The sequence below is a fragment of the Balearica regulorum genome, chromosome 4, assembly GCF_011004875.1.
Source record: "Balearica regulorum gibbericeps isolate bBalReg1 chromosome 4, bBalReg1.pri, whole genome shotgun sequence".
Taxonomy (NCBI): Eukaryota; Metazoa; Chordata; class Aves; order Gruiformes; family Gruidae; genus Balearica; species Balearica regulorum.
In genome coordinates this window covers 34,615,963-34,633,470 of record NC_046187.1, presented here as the reverse complement: position 1 = coordinate 34,633,470, position 17,508 = coordinate 34,615,963, and the positions used below count along the sequence as shown (strand labels likewise).

The 17,508-nt window shown below is 45.5% G+C and overlaps 1 long non-coding RNA gene across 1 annotated transcript; it reads left to right on the top strand.

Moving 5' to 3' along the window:
- The first annotated feature begins 8,792 nt into the window (after positions 1-8,792).
- LOC142601553 (uncharacterized) lies at positions 8,793-16,042 on the top strand. Its single transcript, XR_012835072.1, has 3 exons — positions 8,793-9,296; positions 10,117-10,233; positions 15,926-16,042. It is a non-coding gene; the product is annotated as an uncharacterized LOC142601553 (long non-coding RNA).
- Positions 16,043-17,508: the final 1,466 nt, after the last annotated feature.

Below are 17,508 nucleotides of genomic sequence, written 5' to 3'. Positions count from 1 at the left end.
GATTAAAAATGTTCCCCATAAGCAGGGAAGTTGTACAATAATGAAACATAAACCATAAATTAACAAAGTAATCTTACTTCCCTTATTTATGTCCAGCATAACTTGATGCTAGCATTGTGGCAAGAGTACAGTAAGTCTTTAGGCAAATCCACCTATGCATTGACCCACTGGTCTCCAGTGACTGCTTCAAAGTCAAAGTACTCAATTTTTAGAGGCTCTAAGTACAGGGAACAAAAAGAAACTCCAAGCTCAACTCCATTTCTCACTAAAAAATGAGTAGTCTTGGGGTTTTTTTAATCAGGAATTATACATTAGTAATTGCCCATGCTTTTTTTTTTTTTTTTTTTTTAAAAAAGCATTGAAAACTGAAGGCACTGTCTAAATAGTAATCCAGTATAGTCGAGGCTTTTTAGCAGGCAAAGGTAACAGGCACTGCCCAGAAACAATTTCTACACCTCTTCTTTCTCTCTGCCATTGCTTGTATTTTACTCTGCTCTATACCTTTTACTCTGTCTGGATTGGGTTAATAGTATTTAATCCATTCACTTAAAAACAAAGAGTGAAATGAGGGAAAACTCTTTTTACTCAGACTATTTCAGCCCTTGGCTTTTGAGACGCAGTGTCGGCTCTATACTTTGCATCCCATCCCTACCACACACACAGAGAAGATTTAAGTAAGATCCAACAGCGGTCCTGCCGTAGCCCAAAGTGGAAATGGAGCCACACACCTTACAATGCTCACTGACCCTGTGCCCCACGTGTAGGGGTGGGATCGGATCAAGTTGCCAGATCTTGTTCTGCAGACCACTGTAGGGTCAGGGCTTTTGGAGACAGGTTTTTGCCTTGGCCTGCAGTAAGGTTACACGCAGCAATAAGCCCGGAGGCTTCCAGGGATGGAGTGAGTTGAGGTTTCCTCCCTTGCCATTACACGTGAAATGGGCACTGCAGGCAGCAGAGGGGCTCCGTGCGCTCCGTCTTTCAGCAAGAGAGCATTAGTTCATCATCCTCAGCCTCTCTCTTTCCTGCTGTTTAATCCATTCCCTGCCCAGCCAGGGCTGGGACTGAAACAAAAAGAGATTCCCATGTCACGCCTTCCTCTCTCTGTTTAGCTCACTGCTCTTGCTTATTTGTAAAGAGATCAATGCAGGTGATACCTAGGAATTGCTTACACTCCTTAATCTCTAAAGTGTGTTTTAAATGGTGCTGCCCTGCTGCTGTGGCTCTGCAATGCTTACTTAACATTTCCCCCCTTGCCTCTCACACATTTCATTTACAAATGTTATTATTTTGATACATACCAAATAGACTCTTCAGGCGGGCAGTAAAATCTTGTGGGAGCATCCCTCTAGATGGAGGGGCAGTACTTTAGGGTACTACAAAGAAACATCAATATATTCGACTTGAACCTGTATGACTTCTGTCAGTAAACTTTGATCCTTCGCACAGGGATGTGCAAAGAGCTGCTCAGCCAAGGAAGCGATCGGACGTCACAGTCTGGGTGTGTGTGTTTTCGGCTGCGTGAAGCATCACGTACTATGGCAAAGATGTTTTATTTGCTCTTCTGATCGTTTCTACATTTATTCTTTAAATCAAATAACACTTCTAAAAGTACTGCTGTTTCAAAACATAAGCATCAAAAGGTTTCATTCTGAAATTGCCAAAACAAAATGATCTGAATGTACATAATTCTCCTCCTTGTATCTTCTCTTCTTTGTACCCCAATGACTCAGGAAATTTGAGCCAATTTTGCTATAGGTTCTATCACCTAACGAAATTTTGCTGTGCTCAAACAATTTTTCAGCTAGACCCATGCAGTTTTGTGTTCAGCATCAATGCGTTTTCCAAAACTGCTCCTGCAATTTTTATTGTTATTTATTATTTGCATTAGCACCTGTGGGTTTAGGGGTCCTTGTCTGGCTAGGTAATAAAAACAGTCTTTGCCTCTGAAACCTCATCATTTTCAACATCTTTGGGGGATTTTGATGCATGAAATAATTCAGTTCTGCTGCTCTGTTTGAATTAACTAGTTAGTTAATTCTGTGAGTGATGTGCATAAAATGTTGGATACTGTGAAAGAGACAGCAGGCATTACTCCTGATGAACCACCCCATAATATTTACCAGATTTAGATCTCCTCATTTTCATTCTATCTTCAGTCCAGAGTAGTCACATGAAAGACCAAATGAATGAGCTAGAAGAAATTCACACCACGCAAGATTACTATAAGCAATAAATCTCCTGCAGTAAAGGAATTTGTATAGAAATAATAAAAGTATCGGATGCTAAGAAGAAGTAAAACCAGCTGTGAATATAAAAGAAAATCTTTATCCTCATCTCAATGCTGAAAACTAATTCAAACAAAATCCGTTACATAAATCATACACTTTGAAATTATTTACGTAAAAACAGATGGAGAGAGTTCCTATTGCGATAATGATGTTTTAGCAAAGTACGTCTTCCACAGAATAACCATCTTTCTGCAAACAATGGGGTTTATTCTGCTGTCATCAGGGGTGTACATCTCCGATAGCTCCCCTGGCATCCCTGGGGCAGGGGATCCGACTCTTCTCGTCGCCAGAGCATCCTGAGAGTTTTGCGGTTACAGCCTGTGAAAATGTTAGGGTTTCCCCGAAGGCAGTTTTTGCATGCTCCCCGCTTTCTGGGGTGGGTGCAGCACATGCTGGCTGTTCTCACAGTCCGTGGTACAGCCCAAAGGAGCGTGTGCTCTTCTGAGCATTACCCAGCTTTGCTATTAATTAGCCCAGTGTGATTTTCTGTATTTACCCATTTATTAATTTATTTCCTTCCATGCCAATGTCAGCCCAAAGGCTTTTGTGGGCAGACAGGTGGGACCACGTCTCTCTTGGATGCTATTTTCTGTCCTGGAGCACATCACAGCTTTTCAGCTGGGCTTTCACCCATGGGCACGCGATGCGCCTCTGCCTCCCTCCCTGCCTGCTGCTGCTGCCAAGCGCTCAGCTCCGCTCCCACCAGCCCAGGGGCCAGATCCCACGGTGGCTTGGGAAACCATGTCATCCCTCTTTAAAGCTCTTCTGCTCCTCCTGCTTATTCTTCTTTTTAAAACTAAAAGATGGAATCACTGTGATTTCTACCATGGCTCATGGTGCTTCTTCCACCAGAGTCCCCCACAGCTCCCATGCTGCTGCTTCAGCTGCCGTCAGAACTGCTGCATGTTAGAAACATATTATTCCTGTCAAAATAACAGCCTTCGTTTCTTCCACATGATGGAAATATATGCTGTCCCTTTAAAAATGTATCACAAAAATGAATGTTCATAAAATATGAGTCAAGTTTCCATATACCTTAATCAAATTCTCGAGAGTCTCTGGGGGACGGCACTTACACTGCAGCTGTGCAATGTGAAGTTTGTTCCAGTACTGATTGAAAATATTTTTGTGCTTCCTTCATTTTCGCCAGTGAAAACCCCAAGGCACTTTCTGCAGGCTGAAGGCGCCGTTATTCGGGGTGACAGTGATGGGTCACAGAGATGGTGAGGAGAACTAACTAGCGGATTGGAAACTAGCAGAGTCCCCAAACCGATTGTCAGTCTTGAAACCTTCAGAATAAAATGTGTCTGTCTTTCTCATTCCCTATTTTTATTCCACAAGGGAACAGACAGGACCAAGTTTGCATGAGCTATAGAGTTTGTCTGTAAAAGCAATAGCGTGATTGGGTGTCATCATTTTTAACATACTTTCTTTTAAATGAACAGTAGGGTTTCTGGACTCGCTCCATTTGTTTCCCCCCTTCCTCCGTTGCTTTCCCCAGCATTACCATCGCCTCTGCTGTCAGGCTGGAGTCGGACAGTCATGGCAGTACCCACGCTTTGTCCAGACTGTTTGCTTTCTTCCTGTCTTGAGCATCTTCACCCAACCCCAAATTTTCCATCAGGAAGCACATTACCTTTGTGGTCTTTGCTCTGTGCCGGTGTTCCCAGGGAGCTCGTCTCTTTGCTAGCCAGGAAACGCCCTCCCTGTGGCAGCACGGGACCCTCCAAGGTTCAGGGCAGCGGTAGCAGGGCATTTTCAATGGAAGGTTCCCCAGTCTGGAAGCTCCAGCTAGCATTAGGTTTTAATTACCGATTCAGGAAAGGTGTCCTCATCTGATGCATTAGGTGAACAGTTGTACAAGTCCTACAGCTCCAGATAGACTTAAAAAGCCTAAAACCAAATCAAAGGTCAGCCCAAAACCCTGGAATTCAAAAGAAGCAAAAGCCATTTCTGACCGCAAGGCTCCAAACCTCGTGTTGTCGTGCCACGTACGTGGTACCTGCCTGGCTGAGGTGGAGGTAACCGGTGCACGTTGAGGCTGACGGACGCTGCACGCTGCCTGTTAGCCAAGTTCCCAGGTGCAGGGGCTGCTCTCAGCTCCAGAGCGACTCCCGCCATCGCAGCAGGACGAGTCCGCCTGTACCAAACGTGGCCGGCGTGCCTTCCCGGTTGCTTTCAGATGCGACTGATCCGGCGTTTTGAAGCATTGGCACTCCAACTGCAGCAATCCATCGCTCCCAAAATGACACTGTTGGTGGCCTTCGAAGAATGACAGAAATCAGAGATCTGCTAATGGAAGGGAGTTCTTCATTCACAGTGTATTTTCCAGTGTTTTCCCCAATCCAGTTTTAAATGATTCAAGCAATTAGGCTTCCCTCTATCATTTTCCTGGGGTGGATATGCCACAGACTAATAGACTTCACCATTAGGATGTTTTTCCTAATACTCAGTTTAAAATTTCCTTTATTGTTATGCTGTCTCAGGAAAACTTTTTGGCTGTGTGTCGCTGTCAAACGAAAGAGAAAGTCAGCATTTTCAGCATCCGGAACAGCCACCTCCCTGGTACTTGAGTTGATGTTCATTTTGCTGTTCAGAAGATTTGTCAGGCTGCTTCGCCATTCCTCTCCAGGCTTGACTTTATTTTTATGAGCTAGCAAACCCATCCATTTATTATTACTGGCAACGAGTAAGTTCCATCCATTCTTGAGGACATAAGAAATGATCCCACTCCAGACATCACCTGAGCAAAGGCACTGAAATGAGTGGAAACCACAGTTAGAATCCCCACATTTCTCTTCAGCCTGCCAGATATTCACAAAATGAGGAATTTTATGAAAAATGAACTGCATGACAATGTCAAATTCTTACTATTAAATTTCAAGGTTGGTGATGATACCCCTTTTCCTTGGTCAAATATCTAGCCACAGCTGCTTTAAGCTTTGACTTAGAAAGCCTCTGCCTGCAAGCCTGCGTTTGCTTACTCCCTTCTCTGCTGGAGCATCCTTCCTAGACTTGTGCATTTGAATCTGTGAATCTCAGCCTATAGTCTCTGTATTAATTGACAAATACAGCTCGTGTCCAGACTGAATACTGAATCAAAGTAAATAGAACAGGAAAATATTTCATGCATCGTCTACTTTTTTTAAAAGAGCAGCAGTTGTCTTTTTGATAGCTTAATTTTATGCTCACTAAAGAAAGTCCTTTGAAATGAGGAACGAAATGGGAATATTGATCTCTGATTTTTGCCAGAAAAGTGTACACAGCCTGCTTGTGAGATTTGTATTTGGTTACCGGCTATGAACAAAGCTTACAAAGATGCTGAAAGCGTGTGAACCATATATATTCTTCCCATAAAAGTAATTATGTCCAGACACAGTATAAAAATGGCTACTACAAAATGTTGCTGTACAGATCCTTTCCGCCTCTAAATATTGGACACTGAGCATCAAGTCCAATTTTTCCAAGTTTTGAAACGTCAGCTTTGAAAATACTGCAGGTGTCCTTTCACAAGGTGCTCTCTGGCAGAACATGAGGAAAAAGAAGAGAAAAAAAGAAAGGTGCATAACTGTGACTGAAATTTGGATTCCCCCTGAAGTTCTTCCTTGGAATTCTGTTGGCAGCAAGGGATGCCAGGACTGGAGTTAGTTAGTTTTTAAGATTCAAAGCCAAAGATTTTAAGGGGTGCCGAAGGGTGTTGGGCACTGGGCCTTTTGTTGACATTGCTGAAGGGTTTAACATGGTTTGCATGGTATGTTCTGTGTCCATCAGTGTGTAAGAGCCCGCAAATGCTTTTTAATTTCCTACGTGCTTACAGCACACAATTTCACAGCAATTTGCAAACAGGCTGGGGAAGCTTTGGCCCAAATCTTGCAGTCTTCACTCAGACAAAATTTCCACTCGCTTCGAAGGCATCTCGCTTAATGCCATTTACTGCTCAGGCTCAGACCCGGAGAGGAGCTGGACCTTCCCACCTTGCAAAGGCAGAGAAACCTGCTCTGATGCAGAGGGCAGGATCAGCTGCCTCGCCACCTCAGCACCCCGTGTGGCACAGCTGGTTTTTAAAAAACGAAGTACTGTTGTCTGGAGAGGGTATTTTACAGTTTTCTTTGTATATCACCATAGCTTTCAGTGTTGCTTTTTTTAATGCACTCCTCTGTCAGCCTGACCGGTGTCAATAGGACACTTGGTTTTGAGGTTTTAGCTGGGGTTTTTTTTTTAAGATATTATTAACTTTGTGGACCTAGAGTAAGAGATGAATGCTAAACGAGGCTGTAATTAAAGTGATTTTTAGAGCCAGCATGTTGGGCAGGAAGGAGGGTTGGTTGTTTCTGTGTTAGCAGCGCTGGTCACCCAGGAATGGCAAATAGAGTCAGGACGAGGTTTGTGTGCGCTCCTTCTCACCAAGGTAATGTCTCTGGGAGTTGTGGGAAACAGCTAGGACTTCTGGAGGATGGGAAAGTTGAGTTTCTCTCTGCTGGGTGGATGCCCAAGAAAGGACTGCAGCAATGTGCTGCGACTCACTCTTGAAGGAAGCAGGTGTAGTGCTCTGTTAGATATTACCAGGCATCTGTACGCAAGTTAGCCATCACTGCTTTGTCTTTGAAGGGGGTAATGACTGCTTGTAGACTTTCTGATTGCTATTGTGGATGGGGGGAAAAAAAAAAAAAAGCACCTTGATATGCTTATATGCTGCCTGTCAGATTTACATATGTGCCTGGAGACCTAATGGGCTGAGCTGATCTCTCCCAGCAACACTGGAATTAATGAAAGGGCATCACTAAATTCAGTGGAGGTAAGCCCATGTCGAACCAATGTAAATACATATAAAATCAGGTTTCAAGTAGCTTTTTAGGTAATAGAAATATCTCAAAACCACCCTGATTCTGTAAACCCCCTGTGCGTAAGACTCTGAGATCAGGCTCTCTTTACTCATAACACCATTGCTGACAATTTTATGTGTCAGATACAAAGAATAGGGTCTGGCTTTATATGACGTAGCCAAAGTAATGGATATGAAAAAAAATGATGGGTTATTTTTGATCTCACCCAGCAGTAAGTTCTTTTAACTGATAAAGACAATTGATGCTTTTAACTTGAGCATCTGCTGTCAACAGACATCTGAGCCTCAGAATAAAAAATTTAAAAAAAGCTTTCCTGATACTTCAGATGGGTTTCATTTCACGTTGCAAAGTTGCCAAGGCCAAGGGGACAGGGGAGTGGCTGTAGGACTTAGCATCTTTACACACTTGGAGCAACGTTTGAGGAAAGCAAAGAGCGAGGGGCATAAGCTGGGGACTGGGCTACAGCTGTCTGCTGGAGCTCGCAAAGGGTGCGTGCACATCATCTGTGAGCTATTAAGCTCTCATTGCTTTTGCCATCTAATATCCTTGTTCAGGAATGTACATACTTCAAAATAAATTAGATGGGGATATGGTATCTTGTATCTGTCTTAACTCATCTGTCTCTGCAGAAGGAAATTCCCCATTCCTGGGGACCAGATCTTCCTGGTTCCCCAGAAGCGGCGACAATGATATTTGAAGCCGCTATCAACTGCGTTCAGAGGGAGACGACAAGTGGCAAGCACTCATGTGCAAATCGGAGTGTGGCTCGTGAAGCAGTATGTGAGGGTCATGCAATGACTCAGGTGGACCCTAGGTAGGGTTTTCAAGACCTAAACCAATCTGGCCTATTTGCTTAGAAGTTGCCACTGACTTTCAGATATTTATTTATTATTCTGGTGGTGTCAAAAAAAAAAAAAAAAAAGAGACAAAAGACCAGGCAGTGAGGACTGCATTTCCAAGAGCAGCAGGGGTGGGGGGGGCAGCCACCGAAGGAGGGCTGTGCCCTGCCTGGGGGAGGCGGCAAAGCCCTGCACCCCCCCGGCCAGGGGCACCTCGGACACTGCCGTAACCCTCTCCCAATTTACACTGACAAGGGATTTCTCAGTTGTCTATTGGGCTGAAAGTATGTTGCTCAGACTAAACATATTAAATGAATTACAGGAAATTAGTTCATGTTCCCTGGTGACTTGAGTCCTGTTAAAAGGCAGCTATGGTAGTTATTAGAGTGTTGCCTTTAGCTACCGTTTTGTGGATCCAGTGTTTCTTGCATGTAAAAAAAAATCTCATCAGAGGCGGGTTGCTCTGTGACAAACAGGTACTTATTACTGGATCAAAGGGACGGGTATCAGCTGCACCACAGACCCAACAACCCGTCTCACATGGCCCAGGGTGAGCTTTTCCGGAGCGGCACTGTGAGCAAGAGTGGCTATAGTGGGCTTTCCCCCGGGCACAGTAAAACCCCGGGTGGCTGAAGGAGGCTGTGAGGCAGAGGGACCACTGACAGCTTCATTGATACAAGCGGGAATAAAACCTATGGGATCCTGCCCGAGCAGTTTTCAGAAGTCAGTGCCCTTCCCCTCGAAGGCTTCTTCCCTGCGGGAGAGGCAGCGGTGAAGGATGAGCTCGGGGAAAAACACCATTTCGGGCAGCGTTTGCCATGGTTTCCTATTGCGTATCCTCTGAGGGCTGCAAACATCTGCTGGGGACCAGAGCTGCACTGCTGAGCACGCGGAAACTTCCAGTTTCCACAGGCTACATCGGACAAGCCGTGAGCAAAATGCCACAAGTTTTTGAGTCCGGCTGTCATCTGCTTTTCCGAAAGACCATTTCTTGTAAAGTCAGGCTCACCCTGGGCTGCTGGAAAACACGGGGCGCTTTGGCTGCTGGGGTCACCTTTCTGCCCTGGGAGCCTTTCACCTTGAGCTCCTTGCTCTGCAACAGCAGAGTCAGTCCTAAGCGACTGCTAGCATTTAACCATTCAGGTGAAACAGCAGTGTGTCTCATAGCACATATTATTACCGCAAAATGGGCTGGGCTTGTTATTTATTAATGTTTAAGATGATGATACAGGTAATTGTGTTTTTTTCTCTTGTAATTTCAACTAAAGACAAAGCCATCCTAATGTGACCATCTACAGAGATTTCCTGAAAAGACACCTACAAAGGTAGGTTAACGGAACATTTCACTCCATCTATTAACCAAAATCACCAGAAGTCATGTGTTTTCATTTATAAATATTTTACTAAAAATGCATTATGTGAAACATTTTACAGTCAAGCAATGTAGCTGAGCATTTGCCTTCTTGTGGCTTGGTGAACCTTAGATGCTTATCATTTCGGTTTTCAATACGTATAAATACAGTTGTCAGTGATCTAAATTTAGAGCATCACTGAACTGAGACTGACAGATTAAAATATTTTGCCCGAAGAGCTGTATAATGTAGTAATTACAAGTGGAAATGGGACGCTGGTCATAGAAGGGCTCTGAAAGTCTGGAAATCTACATTTATGCCCTGCGTGGGGCTCCTGGGCTAAGCAGGACCTGGAAGGCTTCGCTCACGGCAGCCAGGGTTCTGCTTTGTATCGTGGTTAATTAGAAAAACCACGCAGCCCTGGCATGGCTCTCTGACAGCCCTCCAGGTGCGTGAACCTCAAATCCACCTTGAACTTCATCCTGATACATCCCCCCTTCACCACCGCATCCTTATGTGCTCCCCAGGACCTCCATGAGTTCAGGCTTCCCCCTCGAAGCTCCTCTTCCCAGTTCTGCTGCTGAACCCCTGAAGCCCCAGGTTCATCCCAAGAAAACGCCCTGCAGCGTCAAGGAGAGCTTTGTGGGGAATGAATGCCTCCAGTGCTGCATTTCCATTCAGGGCTGTGCGGTCCTATTTCTAGGCTAACAGTTAATTTAATCTGAGTGGATGTTTGTCCTCAGAACAGCTCATTTCTCCTCCAAATAAGCTCCCTGTTCTCTCTTATCCAAAGGAGCGCCGCTCGGATGCCCAGGCTGGGGAGCTGACACAGGAGCATTGTTCGACAGATAACGTTGGGCTGATCTCAAATTCCCGAAGGAGGCAAATGGTGTAACAGGGCTGAGACAAGGTCAGACTCCAGTTTCCTCTGGTGTTTGTATAAAGAGCAGATCGGGTTTCTTTCTGTCAGCTAAGATTCAGTTATGAGCACAGCACTGGAATAATTCATAAAATGACAATGTTTTCCAAAGCCTTCATTTGAAATGATCCTTTCGGTCGGCTTTTTTTCCCCCATTTTGTTCCTCACATCATTTTATTTCCTATTAAACAAAGTCATGGTGTGACAAAAGCATAATAAACCTTATACCTTAAAACCTAAAAAATCAGTGCTATTCAAGCCAATAGAGTATGAGCCATGGCATGTGCAAGTGAGATTTCTTTTCACTTCATACTTTAAGAGGTTTCCTTTGTGAACAGTTTGGGAGCTTTAATTTGGAAGACTGTCTTATAACTGAACTGTGAAATATATGCCACATATATATATATATGCATATGCATTCACTTAGTATGTATTCAGCTATATAATGGTGACAGAAGGACGGACGTTTCCGTCCCTGTGCAAGAAGGGTGTCAGGCCCAGACGCAATGGGATTACATAGAGCACCACGAGTCTGCTGGGAGGAGGGCTGGGAAGGGCATCTGGAGGCCCTTTCCCCATCCCAGGCAGGGTCACCTATACCTAATGTCTTTATGGTTCATCTAACTTTTCTCTAAATCCCCTGGTGCTGATGGCTGAAAAAATTTCTTGAGCAATTTATTGCATGACTCACTACGCTTCCTGGTAAAATGCTTTTCTTAAGTCACTGCTGCTGAAGTGACAGCCCGTCCCTTTGTGTCTGGTCTGCAATGGACACAGAGAAGAGTTTGCCTCACTCCTTTTGGCAACAAGCTTTTACAGGTAGTCATGGCTCCCCTGAGTCTTCTCTGCTTGGGACTCCATAACTCTCTAACTTTACCGGTCCCGTGGTGCAGTCTCCTTGCTCTTATCCCACCTGTCTCTAAATAAGCCATGAAGTGACCCACGGGATTCAACCCATGCTGGACTGAAAGGAGGAACACCACCTAAAATAACGTTCGTGAGCCACGGCTGGCTGCTCCCGCATGCACAGAAGGTCACGCACGCTCAGAGGGCCAGTCATACTAGTTGGAAGTCTTGTCCCTGCCAGGTTTCACATTTTCTTTGTCAGTATTTAGGGCTGCAGCCCCCAAACATTCAAACCAGGAAAGCCATGTTGCAAAGCAAAGCCACACTTGCCAGGGCTAAGCCTCTACCTTTGCTCTGGGAGGAGTGGAGATGCCCGTTGCAGATGTGAGGCTGACGCAGCCCACCTCCTAACGCTACATGCTGAGCCGAAGAGCTCTCGGGGTGCACATACCTAAAAAAGGTTTGCAGGGTTCTGGCTGGGATGCAAACGCTCTGTGCAACCACAGGCCAGAGCAACATGTGCCCTGGGCTGCCCAGGTCCCACCGTCCCAGCAGGGAGGAACGGCCACTTCTGACCACCCATGCCCGGTGGTGTCTCTGGAGCCACCTCTGCCAACCAGAACTTGCTCTTTCCAAAATGCAGTGGGAGGTGGGGACAATACTGAAGCGGTAGGAGCATCAGTGCAGACAGGACTGTTTCTCTTTGAAGTCCAGCCCTTGGTGGAGCAGGGGGTGTGCAGTGCCTCAGCTCCCCCCCTGTGCCTGCCTCAGTTTTGGGTTCTAAGGTGGGATCTGCAAACTTTCAGGACCAAATGACTCTTCATTTCCAGAAAGCTTCATGGCAATTGCAGCATGAACTTTGTGGATGGTTTCCTTGGACTGGGCACCCAAACTCTGCCTCCATCACACTGAAACTATTAACAAAGCCTCGTTGGGCCTTAGCCTGCTTCTTCTACCAGGCTGCTCACTTATTCAATTCACCAAAAGGTATATTAAAAGAAGTCTTTCTCTGTATTTTGTAAATAGCAGAGTCCTAGTTATCTTCTACTCTTAGCTTAGATCCATTTTCTAATTGGTCAAGTCTTGTGGAAATCAGTCAAGAATCAGTGACAAGAGGTTGGAACGAAAAGTATCTCTAATTCTCCCTTGAAAAGTGGTGCGCTAAGGGATGAAACTGGAAAATATCGTGGATGCACAGTGGGATAGTTCGTCCCTGGAAAAATCCATTTCTATGGCAAGAGGCAGGGCACGGATGCTGCCAGCTCTCCGCTGTGCGGGGGAAGAGGCGGTGGAGGGATTGCTGCGGTGGGTGCCGGCTCGGCGGCTGCTTCCCCAGCGGCGGTTTGCTGCAGGCAGCTGCCTGCCAGGCAGGGGTGGCGAAGGTGTGAGTCACCACGGCAAGGTCAGTGTCCGGAGGGAGGAAAAATGAAAAAAAATTTTGCAGCTCTTAAATAGTTGGGGGGATGAAAAAGCCACTGCTGACGGCTGCTGAAACCCAGTCTTTTAAACACCGTGATGATCTTGTGTCCCTAGTATTTTAAACTAATTAAAATAAAACTGGATGGAATTAATATAAACAGCCTCAAACCAGGCAAAAAAAACCCCAAAACCCCGTGCAAGCTGATCTGATGAAGATTATGGAATGTAAGTGCCATTCGATTTTCTGGAATACCACATTATTTTTTATTCTGATGTTAATAGGAAAATATTTTACAGACTCTCTCAATAGGTTATGTTGGACTTGATTCCAGTGTCTCCTTTTGCAATAATGCTAATGGCAAAAGAAATGCACATCAATGTTGTTTTAGCTGCAGTAGAAATGCCAGGGAACTCGGACCTACACTGTGCACTATCACCTCGTCAACTGGTAAATTACTAAATCGGAATTTTATGAAATTACTCAATCAATATTTGTGCAGATGGCTTCCAGGAAAAAGCACTTGTGTGTCTCTTTAACTCCAGTGTGTAACAGATGGTTAGAGACAAGGCATCTCTTTTCAGCCAGGCTCATATTGACATTTTAAGATAGCTTCCTTTATTTGCTTATTAGTTCTTGTAAACCAGCCATGAAATCTTGCCTTATGTATTACAATTAAAATAAAATTCAGTTATATACAAGGCCTTTAAGAAATGTTATAGCATGTTAGCTGCAAAGAAATTAAGTGCAAACCATCCCTTCAAATTTGCATTTAATTTTAGCTTGTAGCATTTAGATGTTAGAAGTCAGTTACTTGTCTGTACTTTTACTGCTGTTCTTTAACGAATTGTGGACCAGAGCAGTTCAGCCCTTATTACTAATTGGCAGATGTGACTTTTTGTTATTCTTCTCTTTTTTCTTGCTACTCTGAACACCAGCCAGGCTCTAGGCAGCCTAACAGGTCTCACGATAGACCAGCGAAGAGGGCGCAATGCCTAATTCTGTAGAACGCAACTTTAATCGCTGTCTCGGGTCGCAGCGAGGGACGCCTCATGGCTGAGGCTGCCAGGGACTTTTGTCCCCCTGGGGTGACCGGCAGCGCAGGCAGCCCACCCCCCCCCCCGTGTCTGCCCCAGCCGCGACGGTGTGTGAGCAAAGCTCGCCTCTCTACCTGCGGCTCTGCTGCTGCGCCCTCGACTTCAGCGCCCTGTGCCAAAGCTGTCCAGGTTTAAACCTCCTCCTCCCCATGTGGCAATGTAGAAAAAGATGGGAGGCTCTTTCACAAGCTTCCAAACAACCTCAATCACTACGTACAGCTCGGTCATTTATAGTCCTATTGCACAGGCTGAAGTGAGGTAGGTGCCGGGATCTAAAACGCATGTTCTCTGACCCAAACCGTTTCCACCAGCCTCAGGCTCTGTCACCTCTAATGCACAGTAATGTATTTCTCTAGAAGTGTTTCTCTTCCATCCATCCTTTCCAGCCTCCTAGCCATGATTACTTACACAGGAGTTTTAAAGTGGCAAAACCTAATTGTCTGCAGTTTCACACTTGTTTCTGAAATGTTGCGACCACAAGGGAAAAAAGAGGACAACACATTTCAGAAATTAATGGCAGTCAGGGAATGTGAGTACAATTTCCCAGCATATCCCCAAGCACTGCACACCTGACTTCAGTGACTTTTTTAGATGAGTCCTTCATCTGAGTGCATCTTTGTTGGGGTTCGTACTTTAACCACACACTTTTTTTTGTTTTACTGTGCAAGAATAACGTTACCAGATGTATATTCTACTTTCTGATATCATCCTGAGAATGGTTATGGTTACATTCCCTTAAAAGGCTTAGGTTTGTGATAATGAGTTGCTTGTCAGAAAATGTTTATGATAGGACTCGGTACAATTCACCATCCATTGAAGAACTACTATTAAACCCCCAAACAGCTGGCATTTTTCACTATCATTGCACCCACCGCAGCTGAGAAGTTAATGAGCGATGAATGACTTCTCTGCAAGATCCATGCTGTTACTTCTGTGTTTTACTCTCCCTGCAAGGGAGAGGTGTACCAAAGTGCTTTTGAAGTATTATTGCAACCAAACTCGCAGCAGGGGTGCGGAGCAATTTCACTGCACTTCTCAGAGTGGTTTTGCCATCCGTAGCTGTGTGCCACAGCCTAGCGTTGGGATGCTCAGTCCTTCGGGGAGATCCAAGGCTGGTGTCACACCCAGGACAGGTTCTGTCCACCAGAGATGCCCATAGGAAAAAAACAAACCAAAACAAAACCAACCAAAACAACCCCGGTCCAAAGACTTTGTTTTGTTTGCTTGGTCAAAGGGATTGAGAAAGAGAAGCTCTCTGGAGCAGCACATAGTTTCACAAGAATTTCTCATCAGCCACAGTGGAAAATGATAACAGTGGAATTCTCAAAATAAGATCAATTTTGGTGATATTTCACACCAGGAAAATTCTTGCAGAATCCTCTGATTATTTCAACATCACCCTATTAAACAAACCGAATCCTCACGGAGGTTCATAAAGCCGGTTTCTCCACCAGAGTCCACACAAGCTGACTACAAATGACAGAAAGGAAGCCCCTCCAGTGACAGCCACTTCCAAAGCTGCTCAGCTCTCAGCGGCTCTCTCCTCGTTCTTCATTCCCCTTCCTCTCCCCTTTCCCCACTCCCTCTCTGTCTGGATAGGAACCACAGGATGCGATAAAGACTGAAGTCCTAAGGTTTTGTACTCACTACTCTGAAAGAAAGATTTCCACATGGGTGAAGTCATCTTACAAAATTTTCTACTCGGATACTTTATCAGTATGCATAAGACTTTTCAGCTAAACCCCCTAAGGGGTAAGTAACTCTAAGGTTACTTTGGCCATGATGACCTACACGTACATTTGCAAGGATGCATTTCTCTAAAAATTAGTTTCTTCTCTCCCCCTCTGTGGAAATGTTATTGCTCTCTGCTGAGCAGAGTTCTCCCCGTCTCCCTCTGACCCAGGCAGAAAGCAAGACTCGTTAAGCAAATGGGCCTGGCTTTAATGGATTAGATGAAGAGGAACCTTCCATTATGGATATGGCAATAAAAGCACAATATATCCTGCACATCACCATTTTCCTTGGCCTAGGGAAGCTGGGTTCTGATTTTTTTCATTTATTTAATCACAAAATGTTTCTTTTAAAGAGCAAGTTTCTGTCACTAGTCTCTCTCTTCTTTCTAATAGCCTGTCTTAGAAGTCACTGTACACAAAAAACCCCCCCAAAACGTATAACATAATGGGGGCTTGCAATCTGTGCAAATGGCAGATTTATTTTCAAATATCCACTGAAAAAATACCCCCTTTATAGTACCCCTTGCATAGCTCCACATAAATATTTATATACGGCCTATATTTTAAAAAGCTTTATCCTTCTGCTCCAGAATCTTTCAAAACCAGCTGAAGTGAATACCTCTGGAGAGGTGACGTGTCCCAGCTGAAGCGCAGCCACATCCCTGCTCCATCACTCTGGGCACAACAGGACGTTGTGGGCTGGTCCCTGGGAGGGGCTGCCCGCCACAGTGCTTCCCAGATTTCTGCATCCTGCACACAGCGTAATTTGCAACTTGGACCCTTTCACCGTGCGAGACACTTATTTTCCCTCTGAGGCTCCTTTGGCAGCATACGCGGGGAGCGGTGCGGAGCCAGTGCTCGGCCGCCTCGCCGCTTCCCCCATTTCGGGGCTCGTAGGCGAGCGGGAAGGCAATGGCTGAATGTCGGTGGGCTCCGTCGGCGGGCCACAGAAGGCGAGGAGCGAGCCCCCACACTGCCTCCCCACTGGCAACCTGCCCCGGCCCAGGGCAGGGACAAGCTGCTTGTAAGGCTGTTACAATGAATGAAATTGCCAATTTATGGCCGTTCCTTTGTGTCCATCTTTTTATTTTTAATCAACGCTTTGAAAAGGCGGTTGCGAGGTGGTTGTCCCACAGAACATTACTAAAGTCTAGTGGAAGTATTCATTTAGTACAGGCAAGCTGGATATCTCATATAACTGTTACTTTTTCATCATATAGCATGTTATTAAATGTGTTTTAAAAACCAATTTTAGCAGTTGTATAGCATAGATACTTGCCTGTCCAAGCAAAGCAGCCCAATGCATCAGTCTACTGAGGAGACGTGCATGGGCAGGGTGCTCACTGGGCTGAAATCCGCATTCAGACATCAGTTTCCTCCAAGTCTGAGGAATTTCTCAGTCATCCTTTTTAGAGAAGGTTTTATGGCCATTCATGCTACCAGAGGAGCATTAAGGGGCCGCTCAGGCCTGAGGGAGGAGAAAAGCAAAAGGATGGAAGTGACCACTTCCAGCTGGTCATGCCCTCACTGTCTGTCCCAGCAGCGTTGCTCCAGGCTGTGTGCTCTGTGCCAAGGTGGCCGTGGATGTCATCCCCAGAATCCGCCGCGCAAGCAGCGTGACTAAACCTGGCTCCTTTATCTCCTACTGCAGACCCTCGCGTTTTAGGGGCAGGCGCTCTGAAACTTTTTCCAGCTAAACCGCCGTCAGTTAAACAACGAAGCTTTATGTATTTGCACCAACAGCATCCCTGCCGTTGGGCGACCACCATGGCTCGCCATCCCTCCCGTCCCGGGGGCTCCTTCCAGCGCCTGGCTTGCGCCGAGTCAGCAGGCGGGAGCTCACAGCCCTCGCTATGGGGGAGCCGGAGACAGTGTCATGCTCTGTGCACTGCAACCCATTACGTCATCAGGACTGTGATTCTCAAAACCCCTCACGCCAGCAAGAACAAGAGTATATTTTATTGCCTTGATGAGCAAAGGCAACCCTTTGGGTTCGGAAACTCACAGGTGGCTCCACAAGAACAAGACCTTGTGTCTTAGCAGCTAGCCCTCTACAGCTGGGACCCCATAAACTCCTTCCCCTGAGCAAGAATTAATAGTGATTCATGCCTGTGTGTATACTGTTAATGTGTGTGAGTAGGTTTTACTGAAGCTTAAAGGAAGTATGTGCCAA